The sequence below is a fragment of the Acanthochromis polyacanthus genome, chromosome 15 (genome assembly GCF_021347895.1).
Source record: "Acanthochromis polyacanthus isolate Apoly-LR-REF ecotype Palm Island chromosome 15, KAUST_Apoly_ChrSc, whole genome shotgun sequence".
Taxonomy (NCBI): domain Eukaryota; kingdom Metazoa; phylum Chordata; class Actinopteri; family Pomacentridae; genus Acanthochromis; species Acanthochromis polyacanthus.
This window is the reverse complement of record NC_067127.1, coordinates 28,874,558-28,887,673: the sequence shown is the minus strand read 5'-3', so window position 1 is coordinate 28,887,673 and position 13,116 is coordinate 28,874,558. Positions and strand designations below refer to the sequence as shown.

Sequence of the window (13,116 nt, the reverse complement as noted above, 5' to 3'; positions counted from 1 at the left end):
TCCCTGAAGTGTTTGTTTTTTAACCTTAATTTAGTTTTTATTTTGGTTTTAAATGCAATTTTGAACAACCCTTTCTTACAGCACCACCGTCAGGATACTAGTTTACACATTTCTGACAACATCAACAAAAACTAAACACTATAAACTTTGTAGAGCCAATGTCGAGACAATGTCTGCAGGTTCAAAGGATCAGTTAGCTGATTTTCGTTCCCTCTGGTCCCCTGTGATCAGTTCCATCACCAAATGTCAGGGGTGAATTGGGGCCTTGCCACCTTGGCGGTTGGATGTCGGTGCGGGGGCCTGGAGACTGCGGGTGCCTGGTGCTGTCTTGGAGTGGGGATCTGGGCTCTTGCGCTGGGGGGCGACTTCGTGCTTGGTCTGGTCTGGAGTCGTGGTGGGGGGCGGCGGTTGGGGCTTTCTGGCGGTGGTGGGGTTGGGTTGCCGGGGGGGCCTGGGCCGGTGGCTGGGTCCGGGTGTCTGGGGGTTGCCCCTCCCTCGGGGGTGGGGGGTCGACCTTGCTGGGGGGTCTGGTTGGCCCGGATATGCTGCTGCGGGTCCGGGTCGGTGCCTGGCCACTGCCCGGGGATCTGGGGTGTGGGGGGTGCAGGGGTGGGGGGTGGAGTGTGTGTGTGTGGGGGGGGGGTGGGGCGGGGGGCGGTGGGCCCTGATCTTGGGGGCGGCTGCTCCCGGCTTGGGGGTGCCCGTGGCCCTCGGCGGCTCGCCCTCTGGCCCCCTCCCTACAGACCTCATCCCCGGACCTCTCGCCCCTTTGTTCACCCCTCACACACACGTAGGGCTAGGGGAGGCGTGCTCATCACACTGGGTGTGGTGAAGGAGGCCATGTAAACCTTAGACATATATACGTAGACGCCTCATTGACTGCGGCCGCCCACTCGAGCGATGTGCCTCCAGCGCCGCCATCTTGGAACGGGACCACTCACTCCTACAATGCATTACTTTCAGAGGAATGATGTGCTTATATAATTAAAGTTGTCATAAATCGCTCAATTCTTAAGCAATTTTGACGGGGTTTGCTTGTAACAAATGCCAGACTTGATAGATAGATAGCTAGATAGACAGATAGATAGAATGAAATAGAAAAACGAACAGAAAACATTCAGATGTGCTCAGGTTTTTATTGACTTTACATTTACAGCTTTACATTGCATTGGAGTACAATTATTATTTTTGTATTGTACTACTACTGTATTACTGTTATTGCTATTCATATAATTATCATATTCCTATAATATTGTATGATTATTGTTTTATTTTTATATTACAGTTACTGGTATTATTATTATGATTATTATTACTATTACTTCTATTATTATTACTATTACTTCTATTATTAGTATTATTACTACTACTATTATTATTACTCTATTATTACTGCTATTATACTACTACTACTATTACTATATCAATTATTATTACTACTACTATTATATCAAATATTATTACTATTATTACTGCTATTATTACTATTATTTTTATTGTTATTATTACTGTTATTATTACTACTACTATTATATCACTACCATCATCATTAGCATTGTTAGCCAAAGAACTGAAATATTCAAGGAACAAGAACGAAAACAATCTTCTCAGAAAACTATGTACAAGAGTATTTACAAGCATTTCATTGACCTAGTACCCCTGGAAGACAACCGTTTTGCACAGTTTCTTCCTTGTGCTGCCACTCTGGTGTTTCAGTGTGATGATTTTTGCGATGTGGTGCATCCTAATTCTGAGGAACACAGACACTACTAGTTTAACAAAGTTTGAATGGTGATTGTCGATTGCAAATTGTGTGTCTCCAATATGTTCCCCAAGCAAAAACATATCATCCGTGCCAATCTCCTCACGGACCACATGCAGGGCCATTGACACCTTAGGAGCTAGGCCGGAGTGGCCCTGGCGAATCACTCGCTCTGCTGCTCTCACCACCTTGACTGTGCCTTCTGATGGAATCATCAGCCCACCGTTATTTTTGAGCACAAGTAGGTGGTAGTTCTCATCATGTGATGAGGGTAAGGCGTCACGCACCAGACTGGCATGGCACACGTCGCAAGAGAGACTTCTCAGAAGCTGCCGAACAACAAAACCTGCAATGTAGACAAGTGCATTGTCCACAAGTCCACCAAAATGCGTGGGAAGGTAGCTGTGGTCAGACACGATGGCTGCAAAGTTGACAAATGGGGGAGGGAGTTCTTCGGCAGTTTTGGCAGAGGACATCTCCACAGCAGACAGAGACACGGTGTCATCCTGTGGTGCCACATTGCCGAGCCCACTTGGTGAGACACCACATTGGACCATCAGGTGGCGGAAGATACCCTGGAACTGGCCGGCAGAGGGATTGTTGTTCCAGCCCCTTTAAGGAAAAACACACACACACACACACACACACACACACACACACACACACACACACCAACTACATCAAAAATCTTTTATGATTGTTTTCTGATTGTAAAATATGAACCCTACCTCATGCTCTGATCGAGTTAAAGAGAAGCTCCATGTGATCTTGGCTGAACCGGTAGGTACAGACATATCGCTGGACTTGGAGCAGCTCAGGAATCATCTGCATCATGGTGTCAATGTCAATCACGAAGCCAATGACAGACAGGTACCTTCAAAATTTTTTTTTTATTTCCCTAAATGTATTAAACCAAGACATCTCGAGGAAGCACCAAGGAATTTTGTTCACTGAAAGAGGTATGTTGATTTTGCTACCATATCCATCAGATGTAAAACAACAAAGGGTGACAGGGATGGTCACAGTCATAGATCTGTTGCTTATGTGGCATCCCTTGTCTTTAAACTTTACTGCCAATTTACTGAAAACAAAATTACTGTGTGCTTCTTACAAGTTTGGAAACCTTATGTACTTTTAGGATGCTGAACCAACTGTAGAATCATTATTAAACCAGAACAGGGACAGCTTGAAACAAGAACATGATGCAATACATGAAACATGCATGATGTTAACACAGTATCATACATACCACTGACACTTGTACGACCTGAAAAACACTAAACAATTCAAATAGAAAAACATGCAGACAGCAAAAAAATAAATAAAATCGGGACAAGGCACACCGTATCACACACAGATATATCATAGAAACTCCTCTAAGCTATAATGCCAGGGCAGTTGTTGAGGAATACACAAAGATGTTAGTAAGAGTGGGTGCCATCTTACCTGCTGTATACCATATCGACACCTGTAAGACCTGAAGAAATGTTCAGGAAGTTGTTGGAATGAACGTTGTGACCTCGTGCTGGAATATGCTTTTTAAACATCCCGAGAAGTCTGGTTCCCTTCTTCAGGAGCTGCAGGGCCACCCAGTTTGGAGGGATGCGTTTGCTACCTGCCGCCGCATTGCAGCAACCTCGACGGAAGATGGCCTGCTGGGCTGTGTGCGATCGGCAAGTCGACGTGCAGTTAAAGTCCCTCCCAAGAGCGAGCTACTAGTATGGGCCTGGACTCCGAGGGGCCTCAAGGATAAGACTCATTGTGCCCTCGTAGAAGGACTGGCTGAGAACAGCAGCTTTGGAGTGGCGCGTACGTTGATGACGGTGAGAGACGGTAGGATCCCGATAAGAATTTGTAACCCTCATCCGTATTGTCTGACCATAGGCCGATACCAGAAGCTGGGCCAGCTGTATTATGTCGAGGAAGTGGATGTACATGGACCGCAGGGCCTGAACCTTTCGCTGAGGGATGATTGTGTAGAAGTGGGCCTGGTGAACACAGCAGCTGGTGAACGAGAGCAGGAACTCCCGAAGGAGGTGAGCAGCCTTGTGGATCGACCGGATTTGTCGGAGCAGCAGCAAGAGGAGCTGCGTGCGCTCCTGGGGAAATGGAAGCATGTGTTTGCACAGCATGACCAGGATTTTGGGCGCACGAGTCTAGTGCAGCACCAAATACACACTGGTGAGGTGCCCCCTGTCCGAGAGCAGTATCGTCCTTTGCCCCCGGCCATGTATAAGGAGATGAAGGCGCTACTCTCAGGTATGTTGGAAACAGGTGTCAGAGAGAGTTGTAGCCCATGGGCGGCGCCCATAGTGTTGGTAAGGAAGAAGGACGGCAGTTGGAGATTTTGTGTTGATTACAGGAAACTGAATGCAGTGACCCATAAAGATGCTTTTCCTCTACCCAGGATCGAGGAGACCCTGACCAGTTTGACCCAAGCAGAGTGGTTTTCGACGCTTGACCTGGTGAGTGGCTATTGGCAGGTGGAGATGGATCCTGTGGACCGAGAGAAGACGGCTTTTACGACACCGCTGGGACTTTACAAGTTTGAACGGATGCCCTTCGGCCTGTGTAATACACCAGCCACGTTCCAATGGTTGATGCAGCGGTGCTTAAGTGGGCCACTATCCGACTACGCGTTGGTGTACTTGGACGATATCATCTTGTACTCTCCTGATTTTACCTCCCACCTGCAGCATCTGGATAAGGTGTTGGAGAAGCTGGGGCAATATGGGCTGAAGCTGAGGCTGGACAAGTGTAAGTTGCTACAGGCCGAGGTGAAGTTTCTGGGCCACATCATGGATGCGACGGGCGTGAGACTGGATCCAGAGAAGATCTCAGCTGTACTGGACTGGCCTGTCCCTGCCACTATAAGACAGGTACGAGCTTTTTTGGGACTAGCGGGCTACTACCGACGATTTGTGCCTGGGTTTGCTAAGGTGGCGCGGCGATTGAATCAGCTGCTTACTGGGGTCCCAGCCAGTAGGAAATGCGAAGCCCAGAAGGTCCAGTGGTCCCCTGAATGCCAAGCGTCTTTCACTGAACTCAAAACCGCTTTAACTCAAGCACCCATATTGGCTTATGCCGATTATTCTCTTCCGTTTGTCGTGTATACAGATGCGAGCAACCAAGGGTTGGGAGCTGTTTTGGCCCAGGTCCAGGGAGGGCGAGAGCGTGTTATAGCTTACGCGAGCCGGAGTTTACATCCAACCAAGCGGAATGATGCCAACTATAGCTCGTTTAAATTGGAACTGTTGGCCCTTAAGTGGGCGGTCGCAGAGAAATTTAAGGGGTACTTGACCGGGGCGAAGTTTACTGTGTAAACACTGATAATAACCCTCTTGCCCACCTACAGACAGCTCGATTGGGTGCAGTGGAACAGCGTTGGGTTGCACAGCTTGCCTCCTTCGACTTCGATATTAAGTATCGCTCTGGCAAGAGCAATGTGAGCGCTGATGTTTTGTCTAGATATCCGGTTAACCCTCCAGTCGCAGGTGACTCCAGCCTAGCAGACACGGACATGATCCCAGTGGCAGCAACGATTGAGCTCGAACCTGAAGGAGATGGAGAAGAGCAGACCAGGAGTGAGTGGGAGGAGGCACAGGCTGCCGATTCGGACATACAGGCTGTTAAAAGGTATGTGGAGACACATGTACCGCCTGGAGGACTGGAGCGTCGAACATTCTCCTTACTAAGTCAGAGACTGTTGCAGCAGTGGAAGAGGTTATGTGTGCGGAATAACATCTTGTGCCGTAAGGTGTTTGATTCACAGACTCATGAGACGAGACATCAGATTGTGTGTCCCAGTTCTAGGAGCAGAGAAGTGTGGAGGAGTGTACATGAAGCCGTAGGCCATGCTGGAGTGGAGAGGACTCTTTCACGGATCCGTCAGCAGTTTTTCTGGCCGGGGATGGAGGGGGAAGTACGTCAGTTTCAGCAAGAGTGTGCCGCCTGCAGCCTGCAACGAGAGAGAGTTGAGCCTCGAGCCCCATTAAGACCTATCTTGGTGTCTTATCCCCTTGAGGTGGTGGGTTTAGATTTCCTGTCTCTAGGTCGGTACACTGACACACATCCGAATATTCTGGTGGCCACTGATTTGTTTACCCGTTATGCTTGGGCGGTTCCTACACGAGATCAGACAGCTGAGACTACTATTAAAGCGCTCTGGGCGCAGATTATTCAACCTTTTGGCTGTCCTGCGTGCTTTCATTCTGATCAAGGACCGAATTTTGAGTTGGCGATGATGAGGCAGTTGTGTGACACTTATGGTGTAACAAAGAGCCGGACTACTCCATACCACCCTGCTGGTAATGGAAGTGCAGAGCGGTTTAATCAGACCCTGTTAGGGATGCTTCGGACTCTCGAAATTGACAAACAGAACCGTTGGCCTGAGTATTTAACTGAATTGGTACACGCTTATAATAACACCATTCATAGTGCTACAGGTTATGCCCCCTCCTTTCTTATGTTTGGACGACACCTGCGTCTCCCGGTAGACATTGAGTTGGGTGTCAGGCTCCAGCAGAGCAAGCACGATGTAGAAGGGTGGGTTAAACATCATCAGGAGAGGTTGACGGCTGCTTATGGTCTTGCTAAGCAGAGGATGGGCAGTGTAGCCACCCGAAGTAAACAGCGGTATGATTGTGGAGCTAGGGCGTTGCCTGTAGTGCCTGGGGAGAGAGTGTGGGGGTGGCATGGCTCAGTGGGTAGAGTGGCCAGTCTTGTAACTGGAAGGTTGCCGGTTCGATCCTTGGCCCGTCGTGCTCATGTCAAGGTGTCCCTGAGCAAGACACCTAATCCCTAATTGCTCCTGGTGGGTCGTGGTTAGCGCCTTGCATGGCAGCTTCCGCCATCAGTGTGTGAATGTGTGTGTGAATGGGTAAATGTGACATATCATGTAAAGTGCTTTGGATAAAAGCGCTATATAAATACAACCATTTACCATTTTACCATTTAGTGTGGGTTCGGAGCAGGAATCGACAAGGGCGAGGGAAACTGTCCTTGGTGGGGTCCAGAGATCTATGTTGTTCTTGAACAGGTGGGAGATGCTGGGTTGGTGTACCGTGTTCAGCCTGAAAAGGGAGGGCGGGTACAGACTGTGCATAGAAATGCCTTGAAGGTGTGTATGGCCCCCTTGATGGACACTGCTCCAGCAGCGACTCAGGCAGCCGTGGAGCCCCAGGAGGTCCCGGTACCATTGATTTATGGGTTTCCCCCCAGGTCGGCAGAAATGCCATTGGCAAGAGACGAACCTGAAGCTGTGTTGCGGCGTTCTACCAGGGAAAACCTAGGACAGCCTCCACTGAGATATAGAGACTCGTGACGTTGCAGGGACTGACAACGTTAAAGTGTGGGGGAATGTTACAAACGTCTAAATCTCTACTGCATTTCAACGTTTAGACATAGACCGAATATAGACAACAGAATTTTATCCATCATTTAATGGTTTTTTTTATTAAAACAATGTTGCACAACTGATCTCCAAATATTGAACTAAATCATTTATGATAGCCATTAAGCGATATCGCTTATAGACCGAATTTCAACAAATTAATTTTATCCAAAGTTATTTATTTAAAACAATAACTGTGTTTTTTGAAGAACCTCTTGATATTGGACTAAAACCATTTTATTAGCCATAATCGCTATAAACTACAGTCTATACATAGATGTCTAATATTCCGCTTTTCAATGCCGACACCATTCAGAGGTATGTATTTTAAATCTTCGGAAAATAAAAGAAACAATAATCTAATGGAATATAGCCAGCTCTTTCCATGTGCATCGCCATCTTGGCTTATATGTTGACAAAGACGCAGCCACCTTTTTGGTGTAGCACTCTCACGTGACGCACCGTACAACCACTTCCTGGCAAAATATTATTCCGCTCAGAGGGAAGTAGTCCGCGATAAAACTTATCGCCATAGCCGCTTTGCCACGATATCAACGACAAAAATAATTGGTAGCTCTGTAAGGCCCCCGCTTTGTATTCGTATGGAGATCACATGGTCATAACATGAAAAAAGCTTCACTTTATGGACGGCACAACTTCCGACCATGCTTTCGACAGAGGAATCCTTGCGCACATGCACTACGCTCTATGCAATCACTAGTTCGAGGCACTGGAAACTTTCAAGACACGGAGGAAAAAGTTTTGAAGAAGTAAATTTGACCTCATTCCGCGGTTAAGAGGTGGGTGCTGAAGCAGACATTATAGAAAAATGTTTAATTTTGCAATGTTTGGTCCTTATACAATCATGCTTCAGTTTAGCATTTGCATGCTTCGTGTGTCGGTTGATAGCATGAGGGCTAGCTAGCGAGTTGCTAGTTTAGCCAGTGTGGGCCATCGACGAGTCGACTAGTGGGGAACTTCGTTTGTTTTCAACCTGGGGTCTGTTTTCATATGTCATTTCATACATGTGAGTGATGGAGAAATGATTTTTCGACATAGCTCCAGTATTTAGCCAGGCAGGCAGCTTCGCAGCTCGGCTAGCAGCTCAGCTAGCGAAAAGTATGGGGCAACTTGCACCCCCGCGTCAAAGTCCGCCCTAACGTGCTTTTTTTCCCACACTGACCGGCTCGGATAGTCTCAACAACACTGAGAGTGAACGAAAACCTGGAGTTGAGCTCAGTTTTGTGTATGTGTGAAGTTAAGCTGCTGTTTTTATGTAGACTGATGTCAGGGAATATTTGACTTAGCATCCTATCATAAATGGAAGCCATTGTGTGTATAGCTTTGAGGTAAAGATTAATGAGCTGTTCATTCTTTTTTCATGGTTTCTGCAGACTAGAGTCGTCCAGCTTTTTGTTTTTGTTTTTCCTTTATCTTCAACTTTTATCTACAAATGTTCATTATTTATGTTAGCATGTCCTGTCCTTGCTTTGTACAAAGTCCTGATGATTAAGAGGATCACCTACAGGTCAGATTTGTAAAGCAATTTTATTTTTGTAGACCAAGAGCAACCCAACTCTCCAGATTTGTTTGAACAACCGGAAACATCAGTAGATCTTTCAAAAAGTAAGGCTAAGGTATTTCTAAGTTTTATTAATTCAAAACATTGTTTTATCAAATTTGAACGTTTCTTTTTTCCTGCTTTTGTTAGCATGGCAACCTTCACCCGGCAGTTCATTGACTCAGATATCCTGTGAGTTTGTAATGTTGTCCTCTTTATTTGTATTCTTTTTTTGTCCTGTTAATACTTATAATTTAAATTAATTAAAACAATGTACATCTGTGATAATTATGTCTTCCCCAGGCGATTCACCATCCAGTCCAAAAACAATTTTGACCCCCTCTGCATTCCTCTACACCCGGTATAATTTATATGTTTATTATATTCAAATTATTCCCCTGGTTATTAGATCATTTAAATTTAATGCCTGTCTAATGGCCAAAAATAACATTGTTCTCCACTAAATATTAAAACCTGTGTTGGTGAAACAATGATTAGCAGCAGGAGAGGACAAAATACCTAAATGCAATGCTGAATATAATAATTTTTGTATCTGTTTTTGATTACAGCTGTGCAAGGTCAGACATCATCTGCAGTCCCTGACAGGGGCCGTTATGGAAAAAAAAGTCAGAAGTCAAGGTATGTTTGGTTAAGTACAGCAAATACACGGTGACAATTGTGTCCAACTAGTGAAATTATTGTTTTGTCATAATCACGATTATCAATTTCTAATTATCCCTCACCCCAAATAATGAATGTGGGTGTCAAGAAGACGTCAAGTTCACACATGCAGCCAGGACTGTTCAATTTTTGTATGTGTCTCTCTCCTAGCAGAGCTCCTAACACCCCAGTAGTATCCTGGAGGGCCTGTGATAGACGGCGCAGTCCTGTGATGACCCGTGCCCGGACCCCACAGGGTAATCATTAATGTTTATAGCAGTGATTACAATATTGTTTGCAAATACGATCATTAATTGCATTTGCTGCCCCCACCCCTGTGTACATTGTAATTTAATAAATTGAAGTAGACATCATAAGTTACAAATTTTAATATTCTGACCTTTTTTAAAGCCTCTACTGAATGTACTGCAAATGACAAATGGTGTGAGTGAAAAGATTTCATTTCAACACACTAAACAATGATGACATTGCTGTTGATCTAATTGCTGAGGCAATTATGATGTGCAATTAACTATGTTATGACCCCAAAAGGTGATTGAACTCGTAGGGGAGCATCACAGCAAAGTAAAAATGTATTGTATAGTCAGTTTCAGAGTGATATAACTGTTGTTTTTTAAGTAAGGTGAGTATGTTCCATTTCTCCCTCTGCCAACAGAGACTCCTAGACCTCAGACTGGATCCCCTGCCCGTGCTTCCCAAGGTACAAATTGACCATGGTATTGATATTAAATAGTGATGTGATGTTGCTATGATGACTTATACTTCTCTTTTCTTTGACACACAGCTCATTCCTCTGTAGGTCAGCGGCCCAAAACTCCAAGGATTAAAGGTAAATTAAAGCTATTGTGTCAGGTTTAGCAGTGTTTTTCGGTGCATGGTTTTTTTTTTAAAGTTGTAAAACAGGCTATGATTTTGTTTAACAGCCAAAGTAAAGCATTACACTCAACTGGTCTTTTGTATCGCATGAAGCAGTAAAGAATGAAGAATCCTTCTGGATAATACTATGCGATTTGAACTAATGTTACCAATGTCAAGTCTGTATTTTTTGTTGTTCTTGTTTGCAGAGAGTGTTTCCAGTCGGTTTCCAAATACCACAGAAGAACAAGTCGGAGTAGCTCTCGGTGATCACCTAAAACAGACGCCAGCTCGATGTGGTTGGGGGGCTACAGGAAAGACAGAACTTCCCCCTTCTGATTTTTTTTCTAAAAGCCCCACAAAGTTCTTTAAAAACAAGTGTTTTTTTAAAACAAACGTTTTAAATCTATTTTTTTTTATTTTCCTTTTCGCATTGCGAGGCAAATTTCATAAAACCAGTTAAAAGGTTGTTAAAAGTATTTATATTTGTAGTTTTTTAAACATTTTTTCCACTGTTATAATGTGTAATATTTTGTTCAGTTTATTTTGAATTGTTTTAATTTTTCCAAGTTCAAGGTTTAAATTTATGTTCTATTTGTGTAACATTAAAGAAAAATTATGCCAAGTCCATGATTGTAATGGTTGTATTCTGAATGAATGTACTGTAATTGCAATTCCAGTCTACTGATGACAAATGCCGATTCGTGTTAAATTATGAAAAAGCATGACATTAGATTAAAAATGTATTGTGAAAGGTCCAGAAAGAGACACACTGGCGAAATAGTCGGGACATCCTGAGAGTACATCAAGGTAAGAATTGCAGGTAATTTCTCATTTAGGCTTTTTTTGTGAGAGAGATTTTTGTCTACATTTTTTTTACATTTTTATTGTGAATATTTTTTATAAATTGCCAAATTCTAATTAATTTATTCGAATTTGGGGAAAATATGCATGAATGATTGTCAGTTTATTACAGTATTGATAGGAAACCACTGACTTTTTTTTTAGGTGTAACAGACGGCTAATAGACGTCTATTAGACGTGTAGTCTAAAATAGGTATACCAGAGGTCTAAAAATGAAAGTTTTTTAGACGTCTAAATTTAGACTAGACCACTAATAGACGTCTAATAAACGTCTAAGTGTATACCTGGGTTTATATTCGGTATAAGCATGAACGTCGGATAAACGTCTAAACTTTAGACGTCTAAATTTAGACGTCTAAAAAACGTTTACTTTTAGACCTTTGATATACCAATTTTAGACTAGACGTCTAAGGAACATTTAGACGTCTTTTAGACCGAAAAATGCCCGGTGTATTAACTTGCCACTCATTCAGCATAACTCATAACACAACATGCAGCTACCACAACTAGGCGTGTTTCCGTTCTGCCGTAAAGCGTGTCGTAACACTGCCGTAACACACTAGACATGCTCTACATATGTGCATATGTGACAGCTAACTGTATATTGACATTTATTTATGTATTTATAACTGTTAATTTTATGTTGCAAACTGGAGGTGTGCAGTTTGAAAAATGTCAGACAGGAATCCCTAAAAAAACAAAAAAGCTTTTTCTATCTGCATTTTGGGAAATGTAAGCTCCATTTTTGGGGAAAATTTTACCCTTAATATAAAGTAAAAGTCAGGGTGTGTTGACTTTTGCTGTGCTGACTTTGATCTGTCAGATCAAACCGACTGTATTTCAGTTTTAACAGATTAAAGATGTTAAATTTGAAGGTATTGAAGCCGTCAGCAGCTGCAGAGCAGAAATAGCTCATCCAGGCTGCTCTGTGTGTGTGAACCTCTCTCTGCATCCCTAATGAGTGTGTGTACTGTTGCATTGTATAAAATTAGCAAAAGAATAAACGTTACATACAGATGCTCAGTTCCCAGGAATTTTTTCACACGCTCCATGTTTGAGGCAGAGCTGCATTACTCATGTTGTGGAGACATAAACCTGTTTACATGGCATCACTGTGAGGATTAAACCTTCACATTTCCAGAAGTTTAAGTTTAGGAAAATAATTCAGGAAGTTAATTTATGTCAGTGTAATGTCATATAAAATGGTCTAAACATGACTGTGTGGTTGTGTGTGTGCATGAATTTGAATCCATCCTAGTGAGAACATCTCTGCATATTTTGTTTTAGGGTTCATGTTGGGATTACAGGTTTAACAACAGATCTACATAAAGGAAGAAAGTTTGACTTTAGTTGCACCAAGTAATTTAAAAATGAGTCAAATCTGGATTAATTTATGGCATAAAAACCTTAGTGGCTGCTTTAACTTGCACTTACTTCAAAGATCAGTGGTGAATATTTTTCATGCCGCCTGTTAACCCAGAGGTCACCATTAGCCGTTAGCTCAATAACAGTGATCAATATTACTGATTAAATCCTGCAATGACACAATTTAAGATCTTAAGCCTACCAGACCCGTAGTGGTTAGCACTTTCACCTTGCCGCAAGAAGATCCCCGGTTCAAATCCCGGCCTGGGCCTGGGATCTTTCTGCATGGAGTTTGCATGTTCTCCCTGTGCATGCGTGGGTTTTCTCCGGGTACTCCGGCTTCCTCCCACAGTCCAAAAATATGCTGAAGTTAATTGGTTACTCTAAACTGCCCGTAGGTGTGAATGTGAGTGTGACTGTTTGTCTGTATATGTAGCCCTGCGACAGACTGGTGACCTGTCCAGGGTGTCCCCTGCCTTCGCCCGAGTCACCTGAGATAGGCTCCAGCCCCCCCGCGACCCTAGTGAGGATAAAGCGGTGTATAGAGAATGGATGGATGGATGGATGGAAGCCTACCAGACCAACAAAATGCTAATGCCTTTCATGCTAATACAATGACTAACTTTAGAATTTTTT

The 13,116-nt window shown here is 43.7% G+C and overlaps 1 long non-coding RNA gene across 2 annotated transcripts; it reads left to right on the top strand.

Moving 5' to 3' along the window:
• The first annotated feature begins 7,712 nt into the window (after positions 1-7,712).
• Positions 7,713-11,123, top strand: LOC127537409 (uncharacterized). 2 transcript variants are annotated; one of them, XR_007947030.1, is made up of 9 exons: positions 7,713-7,954; positions 8,715-8,780; positions 8,866-8,907; positions 9,019-9,076; positions 9,285-9,354; positions 9,550-9,632; positions 10,052-10,096; positions 10,181-10,225; positions 10,461-11,123. It is a non-coding gene; the product is annotated as an uncharacterized LOC127537409 (long non-coding RNA). The 2 variants fall into 2 exon arrangements; XR_007947029.1 differs by having other exon boundaries at positions 9,547-9,632.
• The last annotated feature ends 1,993 nt before the right edge of the window (positions 11,124-13,116 follow it).